Genomic DNA, 13,900 nt, shown 5'->3' on the forward strand with positions numbered 1-13,900 from the left:
ACGGCACGGGTGCGCTGGCGCGGCGCGGGCGGTGGGTCGCGTTCTGTTCGCTATACTATTAAATTACAAACACTGACATTATTCAAGTCAGCTTAACTTTAATTGTAGAATTAGCTAACCGATGCTATAATTTCAATGTAATGATTACAAAAGAGTAATCAATTTCAATCGTGTTACGGGGATTAATCGGTCCAAAAACTTAATCTACATAAAGCACGAAGACATTTTTTGTTTATACTTTATGGCATTAATATAAATAACTTTATTATTTTTCACTAAATTATTAAATGTTTTAATAAAAAAAATACATATATGTATTTGTTTTGATAGCTGGATATCACAACTGGCAGTATAGTATAATAACATATTCTTTATTTTTTAATAAGAAGGGATTGCGATCTTTAAATTAGGCCAGTTTGTCTGCTTTTTATATTTTGTTCATTAATTATATCCGCAATCCTATCATTCATTAATTATGATACATGCGCTCCTTTATCTCGTAACATAATTGATGAATGGAAACTTCGAGATAAGATATACCATTAAATGTGGAACAAGTGATGCGGTGAGTTACAGCGAAACATTGATTTCACTGTTTCATCGTCAAACCAACGATGATTGTTAGTTTGCGCAATGACTTACGCTCCTACCTCAATGTCCAATGCGGCCACTCTGTGCAAATCGCTCCAATTATGCAAGTGTCTCGACTAGAAAATGAGATGGCCTGTGCGATATTTGAACTCGATTGATTTAGTTACGTAACCGATGCCGGAAACAATGTTAATGGTGAGTTCGGAGACTGTTGGGATTTCACGGTGCGTTTCGATTGATCAATTGTCATCAGTTTAGTTTAGTTCATATAGATACCTATACACATGTACATATATTTCCCATTTTGTCGGAAGAACGTATATCAGAACTATTGAAAAAATAAAGAGGAAGGTCAGGAACATGTGGTTTCGATAGTTTGAAATTTGTGAGGGGAGCGTCGTAGTGAGGTCAATGCCCCGCTTAAAGAAAAGGAGGGTTGTCGTCTGTGTGACGTGAAATGTCGTTGCATGTGAGATTTAAAGGGAGGGATTGTCGCCTATATGTGATCTTACACCGAGAAGCGCCCGCGCAGGTGATCTTTCACTCTGTAGTAAATCCTATTTTCTTACTTCTCAAAGTAATACACTAAACGAACGTAGGAGTAGAACGTAGGAAATTAGAGAATAAAATAAAGTAATATCACTAATAAATCTAACATGAGATTTATATAGATTTTGAACAAATGCAGCCGTTCTGCAGTATTGAACATATATTTAAAATTTAAAAATTGTCCTCAAATAAACTTTTTAATATATTGACGTAAATTATTCTTGTGTAAATAAATATTGTTACATTCTTTAAATAATCCTAAGAATATTATTATTATTAAATTCACAAACAAATTGGCATCAGTATCTATTAATGGATTATTTTAAACCTGTAATCACAGTTTGCTTTTATAGCTAATTTATAGTATACGAAAATAACTCTGTCAGTTTGTCGTTTCGTCACTTCATCATAACTAAAACACTGAGCCGATTATAACGAAATTTGTCATATAGGTAGCCTAGGACATAGGTATACTCATAAATTATGGGATTTAAGAAAAAAAATAGACGCGGACGGAGTCGCGAGAACAGCTAGTAGTAGAGCTAGAGTATCTAAAATAATATTATAGAATTAGGAACTTTCAGTTAGTTGTATGTGACAATACAGTATGAATTAGACTTACAAATAGGTTGTACAAATATCAGGTAGTACAAGTGGCTCCGTGTCATTAGGTTCTGCGCTCGGCAGCGGCCGCGCCCGCGCTTGTCTAGAGCAAGCGCCATAATCTTCGCTTCACTACTCTTTATAATCAGAATGTATTGTTTTCAGCCCCATTATAATGCCGGTGTGTTCATCAGATAAATTTATCTTTCTTGTATAATATCCGAGTTGACTGAGCATAACAAAAACCATTGATTTAAAATTTTATATATAAATTAGGTTTAGAACAACTTGACAATAGCTAGAGATCCCTTAAAACAAAATGAATCGGAAACAAATCTCTAATATTTAATTTTTTAAATTAAGTATAAAGATTTGTTATTCTGGCGGATTCAATGTCAAACCGAGTCGTTTGTAAAACATTATACTCAAATTGATGCTACGTATGGCGAATGCTTAGTTTATCAGCTCAGACGTTGTGCGCGCGGAGATAGGTGAGGGTGACAGTAATTGACAGGTCGGCGAGCACAGGACACTTGACGCACGTGCGAGAAGACTTGGGCCCCCGTACTAAGCAGGATGTCTTTAAATAGACTAAATACCTTTGTGAAGGCATGCCCTCCGAAGGGTGGCGGCATCCGGCTACGATCGCGCACACGATTTGTTTCTAAAGAGGAAACTTATAAATAACTTCTTCAATTATTCAAAACCATTCAACTATAAACACGAAATACTTATTGCGTCTGAGTCAGTGCCTACCGGGAGTCGTTTACATCGTTTTACTACCAGACCTTTATCGAGCATCTTGCCGACACACTGTTTCACGGAATGCCCATTGTTTGATTAATAACCATGCACTTCTGACTTTAAAATATGTGGAACAATTCTCAGTGGTGGTGAATGTAAAAAGCCTAATCGGAAAAGTCATTTTATTTCAATATATCAATTAAACATTGTGCATAATATATAAAATACAGATGTGTTATTCCTTAATATAAAAAGTAAATATTTTAAAACGCGTATATTTGTTACTAAATATTTTTATAAACCATTTACATTTACGAAACGGTTCAATGTAGATATGTAGTACCTCTCGTCAGTTATAAAAGTATTTACCTCAATGTAAGACCGTTCATTTCACGTTTAAGTTAACAAAGATGTTTCATACTCAAGTCACAAAGAAAATCTTAGTTCATTGCGGAGCGACTCGCCGTATTGAGGGCATAAAAGATGTACGACGCAATAAAATCCGGATCATGTGATGGAGATTATTGTACTCATTCTTGGTCCTTGCACGTGCGTTCAGAGGGTCCCGAGGGCCTCGCGTTTAAGTATGTAGTCGTATTATCCAATGGGAACATACCTGCAGAGCGTACAAACAAGTGTTTCCGGTCATACGATAATATCCGGTGCAAAATGTCATGGAATTACCGATGGTTATAGATTTTTATAATAAAATGTATTTATTTTAATCATAAATAATAATGTTATTTGTATACACAACAACAGTAAAAACAGCAATTTTGTACTCATTATTGGTAATAAACAATTCAATTTACTAAGCACTATTCTGAAAACCGGTATTTTAACAAATCGAACGGGTGAAGTGTTGGGTGAGTTCGGTTTTCATGGATTGAATGAGTTAAAGCGCTATCTGCAGGCCCCGCGGCGTCATTCAGCTCCTAGAGAATGCTTACAATAATAACAAGTTCTGCAGGTGACGATTCCGACTCAATAGCGCTGATTACACCTCCATTCAACAATATTGCGCCCTACCTGGACAACCTGTTCCGTATGAATACATTAAAAAATATCGAATGTGTTAATATCCTATTTAGGCAGGGCCTGTAATATATTAAGTAATAAAAATTAACGGGATTTTTTATTATATAATTATTTTTGTTTCTATCTTACCGTACCGTACAGCAAGCCTGTGAATGTCCCACTGCTGGGCCTCTTCTCCCTTTTTTGCGGAGAAGGTTTGGAGTTTTTTCCAGCACGCTGCTCCAATGCGGGTTGGTGGAATATACATGTGGCAGAATTTCAGTGAAATGAGACACGTGCAGGTTTCCTCACAATATTTTCCTTCACCGCCAAGTACGAGATGAATTATACCTAAACACAAATTAACCATATGAAAATTCAGTGGTGCTTGCCAGGGTTTGAACCCGCGATCATCACCACTGGGCTTTTTCTTGTCTCTATCTTTGCATGCATGTATTAAATATATTAATGGCCGCTTCGTTGATCTAGTGGCTAGCTTATAGGGCCATAGACCCTGAAGTCCTGGGTAGGGTCAATAAAATGATATGTAAAAGACAGCTACCCTGAGTCTGGAAGTTATTTATGCTTCCAAGCCCCGGAAACTGCAAAAAGCCGTTGGTTTTGAGCCTAGATTATAACCAGTCGTATCGGATTTGCCATACAATTGGATTATAAGATTGAGTTAGTAGAGAGTACACTTGTTTATACATTTTTGCACTTTAAGTTTTGCGATGTTGATGTATCAATTATATATATAATACATTAGTTTCGTACGCTATTCTTTACTGAAATAAAGTTTTATATTAACATACTTGTGAGAACATCAACGATGCGTTCACATAAATGACCAAGAAAACTAATCATATCATAACCAAAACAAGTTTTAATGTTTTGTTCACCAGACCGAGCTATCTTGAGTCCAGTCAAGTGGCAATCCGAACGTGAGTTTTAGTCACAACGTATGCTGCACCCAGAGGAACTCCATTGTCTTTCATATCATTAAGGCCATTATATTTGCTTATTGAAGCGTACTTTCTTATTAAACTTTGATCACTGGCTGACGTCTTCATAATGATTTTCAATAATCATTGTTTTACGACTCTCAAACAATAGCATAATCACAATACTAATAACAGCCTTCATTACAAAGCCAAACAGAATCGTAATAAAGATGTGAATGCAAGAAGGAAAGTTGCTGTATCACTTTCAAAGGCCAGGTTAGTAGATTATATTGAATTGTTAAATCGAGATTATGTACTTTAAATATACGAAGCCATTTTAATAGAAATCACAACATTAATAATTTTGTGTTATACCTACACTATATGTTTTTGTTATTTATAATTTGAAAATTAACGTTTGAAAATTAAATAAATATTGAATATTATGTTAGTTAAAACTAAACTCTGCTACTCTTCTATTAAGGAAAAGGTTTGAAGCTTATCCTACCAAGCTACTCCAGTGTGAGATGGATACTAATATGGTGAATTTTCAATTAACACGTCATCCAGGTAACTAAGTAAGGTGAACTAAGTAACACGATAGCTCAGTAGCGCTTGTCCGGATTTGAACCCGTGTCCTTCGGTTTATATACACGTGCTATATCCATTCAAGCATCTCGGCTATTCGTATTATATATTATTTCATAATTATTTTTGAAAATTAATTTATACACATATACTTAATACATGTAGTAAGCATGTGATAAGTTTACAATATTGACGTTTCGTTTGTGTGACGTATTTTTGTGCAATATGGATAATAAGACACCTCGATAGTGTTTGACTGCACATATTTGACATCGATAAATGACTCCTGTTTGCTGCAAGCAAAACATATTACATAATCACACTGAAACTTAAAAATTTGTTATGTAATACTTGAACAAATAGAATATGAATTTCGAACAAAGTAAAGAATCTGTGAATATAGATTGCGTTAACATATTGCGTTAACATTTGTAATAATAAAGACATTAATCTATTACTTATTATATGTAAAATATAAAATTTATACATTTAATTATTTTTTTAATTTAATTTGAAGAACACTGATAAAATCTACGTGTGTTTAGTTATATTATAAGATTTATGAAAGTGAACATAAAAGAAAATAAAATAACTTGATGCTATAATATAACATAATATTCAGAAAGTCTCAATAAAATTATTTTTAATTATATATAAAATATTAAAGACAATTTTTATTTATAACCAATTTACTGACTGTTTCTGACAATATATCACCAAAAGAAAACGTTTGCATCCACATCCAATCACAAAATTAAGTTCAAGACACGTCAACATGATTTACTTTTCTTTAGCGCTAAAAATTCGACGGCCATTAAACAGAACGAGATTTCGACGGAGACGCTAGCCCGTAAAAGTTTCGCAAGAGTTGGTCGTAACCCATTTTGATCATAACGTGCCGTGACGCGCGGAGCTTTAACACGGCGAGCGGAGAAAATAGGGAGACGGGCAACACCGAAAACAACAAAGAGGTACTGTTACCATAATGGCACTTTATGATCGCAAACATCGGGCCGCAGACGAACACGACAGGGCCGCGGTCGCAATGCACGAATGTGGTCCGCATTGTTTCCGTATAATGTCGGATCGAGAACGACGTTAAAGCTGCGGACAGAAGTACCTATGCAACGATCAACTTACTTGAGCTAACATGAACTCTCAGTTGTTTTAATTGTTTTATCAATGATATATATGTGCGTCTTAACTCATTTTTAATTCACAAAAGTATATCTATAATTGAAATATTTCATATGAGTACTAAAGAAAACAAGTATTTGTAATGACCGCTAAACAATTACTATAGTAGGTACTTATGTCACTTTATTCAATAAATAAAATATAGTTTTGGCAGAATAATAATGAATAGGAACATTTAATCATGAATATTTAAATTTAGTTTCCATTGGATCACTGAAGTTTTCTTTTACCGCTATTAATGTTAGAGGTCAAGCTAACACAGGAAAGTACTGAGACAAAAGGAATTAGCAGCGAGTAGAAGGCAGCAGGTTATTGAATTAGTGCAGACCACATAAGCGGTGCTCAGTGGGCGGTCGATAGTATGACACGTATCGACGTTACGTTACACGGGGACCACAGCGTCGCAGCCTCACTGTTCACGCACGCGATCCACTGCACAAACTGACATTGGTCGGATTTACTGCTTCCACGTCGTGCACTAGATGCTCGATCGTGTGGTCCAAGCAACGCAATACACCGCGGCTCCTTATCAGCCAACAATGAAACCTGCAAAATAGATACATCTCATAATCAGATTACTTTAGCTTATTAGTATAATAGTAGTCGTTTGATTTCACTTTATACTTTTAAATTGATTGAAATAAATCATCGAAAAAATTAAGTATAAATCATCAAAAGTAAATAAAATTTTAAACACAGTTAATAATTTTTTTGAATTCCTAGTCTGGTATGATATAAAATATTATTTTCTTTTATATCTAACGTGGTTAAAATAAAAAATGCTACATAAATATTTTTTTTTAGAATATGATATAAATATATGAGCGTACGAACTACGAGAATATATTTGTAGTTGATTTATAGAATGTGCAATTGTAGATCGTTCCAAAGCGCGTGGGCCAGGTGCAGGAATCTCTGTCGTCGCCGCGCACGCGTACCCTCACTGCGCTTTTAATAAATTTCTATGCATAAAAAATGTCTATGAAAAGCTGACGACGCCAAATAAACCGGTGCCGGTGTTCGGGTGCAGCTATGCAGCGCTCCTCTGGCGCAGATAGGTCGCCCTCTGCGAACAAAACACCGTTTGCTGGGTGTGCAAACAAGTTTTGATTAAATGAAAAGGTGTCCCGGAACGGGTGTGCCGCAGTTTGCTTTAAGTAATTATGGTTTATTCGATATCTAGTTGACGCTACATATTATTTAAATAGAATAGATACGTTAGACAATGAAAGATTAGGTATTATTATTTAGATTGTTTCTGAAGGTCTAAATGTAGAACTGAGAGCGGGTCCGTTTCGAACGTTTGTTATTTCATTGTATTAATTTATTTATGTACTGGCGCTTAACCTGCGGCTTCGTCCGTGCCATAATTGAAAATTCAGTCATGCAATCCAGTTAAATATGTCAAATTTTTTTCATTAATTTCATTATTACAATTTACATTGATAATAATAAATATTTTGTGACTAGGTTGCAGTTAGAAACTATCTAGTACAATCTTGTAATTTTGTTCTATTGGTCTTGACTTCAAAAGTAATATTTTTGTTTTGACTTTTATAGATTATCACTTCTTACTTTTAAGCTTACCTATTCCTTAGTTTTAGGGTTTAATATAATTCGTATTAAATTGTTTAGTATTACTTAGTATTATAAGATGGATTGTACTTTTTTTTCTATTGCTTGCTGCTGCTTGCCATGGACAACATAGTTCACGTGTAAGTCATGCTAAAGATATCGTTTTTCTAACAAATAGAAATACTACACCTATTATAGTATATAAGGAAGCATTAAAATAATTCAGTATGTCCATTTATCTTTAATTACTACAATAATAATAATCTCTAATGTCATAAATACAAAAGGTTGTGTATGTTGTGAATAATAGTTTTTTCTTCACTCTTTATCACAGCTAAAAGATGACATAATTAACATATTTTGGCATTTACATATATCCCGTTTTACTGGATTTTTGATTATGACGCGGGCGACGTTACGGGCCAAGCGCTAGTTCTAAATAATTATTACCATTGAATTTTTATCCAATATACTAAGCGTAATTGGGAATTGATAAAAGTATACAACTGACGGCGTGAAGTACATTCTAATCAAAAACATATAAATTATGAACCTCATGACAAAATTATATTATATATAATTAATGACATAAATAATAACATATTAATGTCATTAATTATATACAACAGATACAGCTTAAGCAAAATTTGAACTTTAAAATAATTTGTCTCATAATGCGGAACTAAAAGATACGCACAAAAAAAAATCAAAACCGTTACCCGTCATTTACGCTTGCTTTAATCCTATAGCAAGCCCAAGCAATCAACTTGTTCGGTCCTGCTCTGGCGCAGTGATGCAGCTGCCCTGACACCAACCCCAGGTTTCTCCCTTCTTACCTTTGCACTATACATACTTTTTTTAGTTACATTTCAACGCAAAAAAATATACGAATAACGGAAAAATAAAAAAATAAAATATTTAAATGTGGGAACGGATATATCGGTGTTTCCCTACATTTCTTCTAACACAATTATATAAAATCCGTTAGTGTAAATTATGATCACAAATAAAATGCATCATTGTAGGTTTGTATTATATAATACCGTACTATTTGATCAGTGATCAAACCTAGTGCAAACCTAGACCTTCGTGCATCTTATAAAACACTATACCTTATTTCTATCTTGTACTTTTCACTTAAGACAAAAAATCTCAAAACACTCGACGAAGCTACAAATTGATCCAAGACATACAGACTTAAAAGTGAATACCTAGCGGTTATTTTGAGTAAGTAAATAAACAAAAGACGCTTGACTAGCAAAAATCATTCTTATTACATAATAGTAATCTTTAACATCGTAAATATACGATACATTTCTATATATACTCGTGACATATGGAAGTGACAAGGGTCATATTCTAATTCTGTTTGATGCACAAAACGCGATAAACACAGCATAAGCAAAATATACCAAGGACTTATTGCATGTATGAATATTCTTATAGTTATATTAAAACTCGCATGTCAAAAAATCGAATTACAAACTAGGAGTCAACCTATGGTAAATGGTAAGGACTAAAATATGTGCATTTCATTATTGTCCCCTACAAATACTAAATAGTATGTAAGTGGTGTTGAGGAGCGTATGCGCAATGAGTATATTAGTGCGTATGTAAGGAGGCCAGGGGAATGCGCGACTTGCGCGAGGGTGAAAGGTGGCCGCGGTGACGCACCGGCCGCGCTCTATAGCGTGTGCCGAAATCTCAGCTGTTACTGCCTACCTACAGGATGTGCTTATTTGCCATTTACATTTATTCAAAAATACGTACTGTGTCAAAAATAAAAAGAGTTCTTATAATATACTATTAATAAATATTTCATTTTTAAATACATGGGTGATGTATAACTGTCAAAAAAAAAATTAAAAAAAAAAAAACAGAAAACAGTACTTTTATAGCATATTGTGTATTTTTTAAAGTATTTATGAAATTTAATATCATTTAGTGTGGTTAATTGCTAAATCCTATCTTTATATTTTAGTTCAAATTTATATTATATATTTTTTTAATTTCAAACCGTCGCTAAAACAAACAGCCGTATAATCTTATTCAATCCATCTGTATTAAAAGTGTTTATAAAAGCGTTGAATGGCTCTGTGTGCTTTATATAGAACTATACAGCTATGCCATTATTTAAAATTAAACTACTCACCTACCTGCAAGGTTTAGTTCGATAAATCAAAAAGATGTAAGTCAAACATTTTTCAGGTTAAAAATTGAACTTAAATAACATTGCTTGTACTAAAATAATTAATAAATTTCAGCCATATGCCACCAAACAGTAAAGTTTAGTTTCGTATAGCAATTTCAAAATGGGATAAATGAAATATCAGGCTCACATAATCAAACATCATTGTCCGTTTACCCGTGTACGTCGCTTACATCATTTTACTCTGCATGCCCATAACAATGAATGGGGGAGACCCTAATCCAGTCGCTTACTTTCAAAAGGTACTTTGTTGAATTAAATCATATGAAATGCTTGGCAGGTACGTCGTTTCGTGTCGAGAGGTTAGGTCGATGCAGATGTGCGATTCGGGTACAGACATGTGATTCTGCACGCGCAGCTAGCTGCCGGCATAGCTGTGCACTGATTCAATTCAATGCAGTGACGACGCTCGTGGGTGCCTATATTGCTTTGTGTAGCATTTTATGTGCGAAGGTAAACTTAACAAACAATGATACAGATACACATCAACAATAGGTGATAGGTAGACGCAGCTCAGGTGTGTCGTGATCTAACGATCGATTTTTAACTGAAATTAATATAAAACTTAATATAATTACGAATTAATTTACATCTTGAATTATTAACATTGACAAAATATGTTCACAGACCACAGTAAAATACTTTAACAATTTGCCTGCTTTAATAAAAATTACTTAACATCCATATGAAATTTAACTTTTCATTTTATTTAAGAATTGCAATTAAATAGAAAAACTGGTAGATACACAGCTTTACGTATACGTAATACATTTAAAAATATTATGTAGTGGATTCCCAACAGTGATTTTATTCCTGTCGAGTAATGTATGCGAGGAATTAACCGCCAATTGTGTGACATTGAGAGCGGGCTGGCATATAGCGCACCACCTGCCCGCGGCGCCCCTGTCCATCGCTATTTCCGCCATAGCGCACGGCCCCTGTACCGGCGCAGCTCGTGCCGCGACCGTTACGCACGCGCCCCGGCCCCCGCGCTCGCGCACCTGGTCGACGCAGCCGCCGCAAACACCCTCCCCGCCCTCTACACCCGTCCTGCGATGACACTCCATTTGACACCAATCGACGCCTCCTAATTATCATATTACCGATAATTTATATTCATAATAAAGCAATATTTTACTGACTAGATAATTACTTGCTCATATATAGTCAATGAAATACCAAATATTATTATAATAGTTAACAACACGAAACCAAAATAAATGAGCATTGATTAATTTTAATTATTGTTATTATAATTAACTAAGTTAAGTAATTAGACATTTATTGTAAACGAATAAAATATAAACTATGGCGTTGCTAATATCTTTTATTTATATCGGCTATATACGCAGAGTATAATTTGTAAAAAATAAATTATTGTGTTTATATATATAAATAGTCAGTTCATAGGTGTTATCGTGGATGTCACTCATTAACTACTTAAGTACCTATTTACATTTGTTTACAGTTTTGTTTGACTTCCTCAGAATTGTTTACGTTTCCCAGGCCTATATAACGATATCAATTCATTCATAAGGGCTGTGAGATATTTAAGTAATGACGGTCGATGGCATAAGTAAATAAAACTAATTGATTTGTTTTCATATCGTTCTGTAATTAGTTAAAAATAATCGGACAGTTATCACTTGTAAATTATTGTATACATTTGATTATATTAATTGACCGCCGATCAACGTGATTAGTCACAGATGTGCATAAATCGGAGAATTGATGCGCATGCGCATGTCGATCCCTTGACACAATTACAGCTTGAGTCATGGTACAATTTCACAACACAAGATCCTCGTCATCATGATGTGGATTATCAGTATTTATATGAACGTTGATCTTGCAGAATAGGCAACTAAAGGTTTGTCATGTTCTTTTGTGTAAAACTATCTGTACCTACATAGCATCCAATAACAACGAGCAACGATAACAATCAGTGGTTTAACAACGACAAACTACCTATACATTAAAATGCTAAAATTTAAATGATATTTTGTACATATATTTTTTAACTACGATAAACTCGTTCTGTGAGAAAACCTAAATTGCCCAGGGAACATGGTCTGTGGGAAATAACATTGGACGACGAACAACAATGAAAGACTTATGGTCGTTGTACTTCCGTGTTACGATGGGGTTAGGGACGGGACAGTCTGATTTGTTAATAAGACAGGGATATGTATCTTTTAAAAACGTTTTTGCAGACTTTCCGGCTACCGAGAAATGTTTTTAAATTAATTATTTGATGCTATGATGATTGGAATTTGTTTTTAACATAATAAAACTATATGATAGTACATAGGTATAACGTTTTAAATTCTCTAGGTATTTATGCAGTGAGGTTAAGAATAACTGCAAGACCGTATCGTACCAGTATTTTGACCACAATATATTTATTAGATTAATCTGTGTCTGACATTGATATTTAATATAATGTATTATTCGGAGAAAAAAAATGCGTTGAATAAATTGTCTACGTATTCATGCCCGTAAAAAAATGCCCGTAAAAACAAAAAAATATTGAATCATCATTTTACAGAATTATTTTCAATATAAAGCTACCACCGCTTCGGATAGTAGATTCAACCGAGAAGAACCAACAATAAAGTTAGTAGTTACGCTAAAGTTACCTGATATTTCATAAAAGAGATATATAAAGATGCAAAGGTATAAGACATAATTAGCTTTTTATTAGTTCTATAGTCTAGACCGCGATTGATTTGCGATTACCTATCTACAGTAGGTATTGAGTACTTAGCAAGCTATCTACGTTTATATCAGTTATTCTAATAGAGCTAGGTAGGCAAGTATGCAAAGAAGGAATGTAGCTCACAATCATTGAGTATTCAAGTGACACGTTCATGTGTTATATGAAACGTCTATTAAACTGCTGACTGAGTCCATTCGTCGTGAAGCACTTGTCGATCAGTGTAAACCATTCATCATAAGTACTAGAAATATATTAAATTATTTATTAAAACTAAAACTAATAATAAGCACTTTCAGCTTTACAAAACAATATACCTAATTCTACTTTAGGTATAAGAATTTACTTTTATTATTTAGATTTATTTTTTATAACTTTTTTAAATGTTAGCCAAACTTGTATTAACATTTTAAGTTAATTATTATTTGCGAAGCAATAAAATTTAAAAGTACACCCTATCTTATGTACATACCTATCTACTTTAATTAAGTACCTGCCTGCAGGGAGATTATATATTCGGTATGTAGTAGGTTATATATACGTATGTAGGTAGGTACGTTATCCGATTTGTACTAATAAATTTTGTGTAAGATCTTATAAATTTTTAATCAGTCAAAAATAGGGAAATGGAATTCGTGACACAATAAGTCTGAAAAAGGAATGAGGAATCTGCTAGTTATGGAGGGCAAGGTCTTTATTATATTTTCATTGTCGTTACTAATGTGTCACCTTCTACTCGTATCTATATCATCTTCCTTTTTAGTGAACTAGGTCGAATATGATGTATCTATTCAACACATCAGGTAATAGAGTAATATATTTTTCACATTTATTTATTAAATAAATAATTCGTTAAACCGATTTCGTTTAAACTGCATAAAAAAGATGGTTTCATTTACAGTACGACCAGTTTGGATTTAAATAATAATCGCGACGAGACGGTTTGAATGCAATTATTATTAGACTGACGGGACCGTTTCACAAAGATGTATAGCTCAGTTCAAAGGTGCTTAACCCCAAGTGTTGCGCAAAAAATTAGATCGCTGGCTAAGACGACGACGGTTCCAACCGGAACGGTGCTGAAGCTGGGCATATCGCACTGAGAACGATGCGGCCGGGTGCGGAGGCGCAGGTGCCGCCGCCGCCCCGCTCCGCGCCGCGCCCCTATTG

The sequence above is a fragment of the Nymphalis io genome, chromosome 3, assembly GCF_905147045.1.
Source record: "Nymphalis io chromosome 3, ilAglIoxx1.1, whole genome shotgun sequence".
Taxonomy (NCBI): domain Eukaryota; kingdom Metazoa; phylum Arthropoda; class Insecta; order Lepidoptera; family Nymphalidae; genus Nymphalis; species Nymphalis io.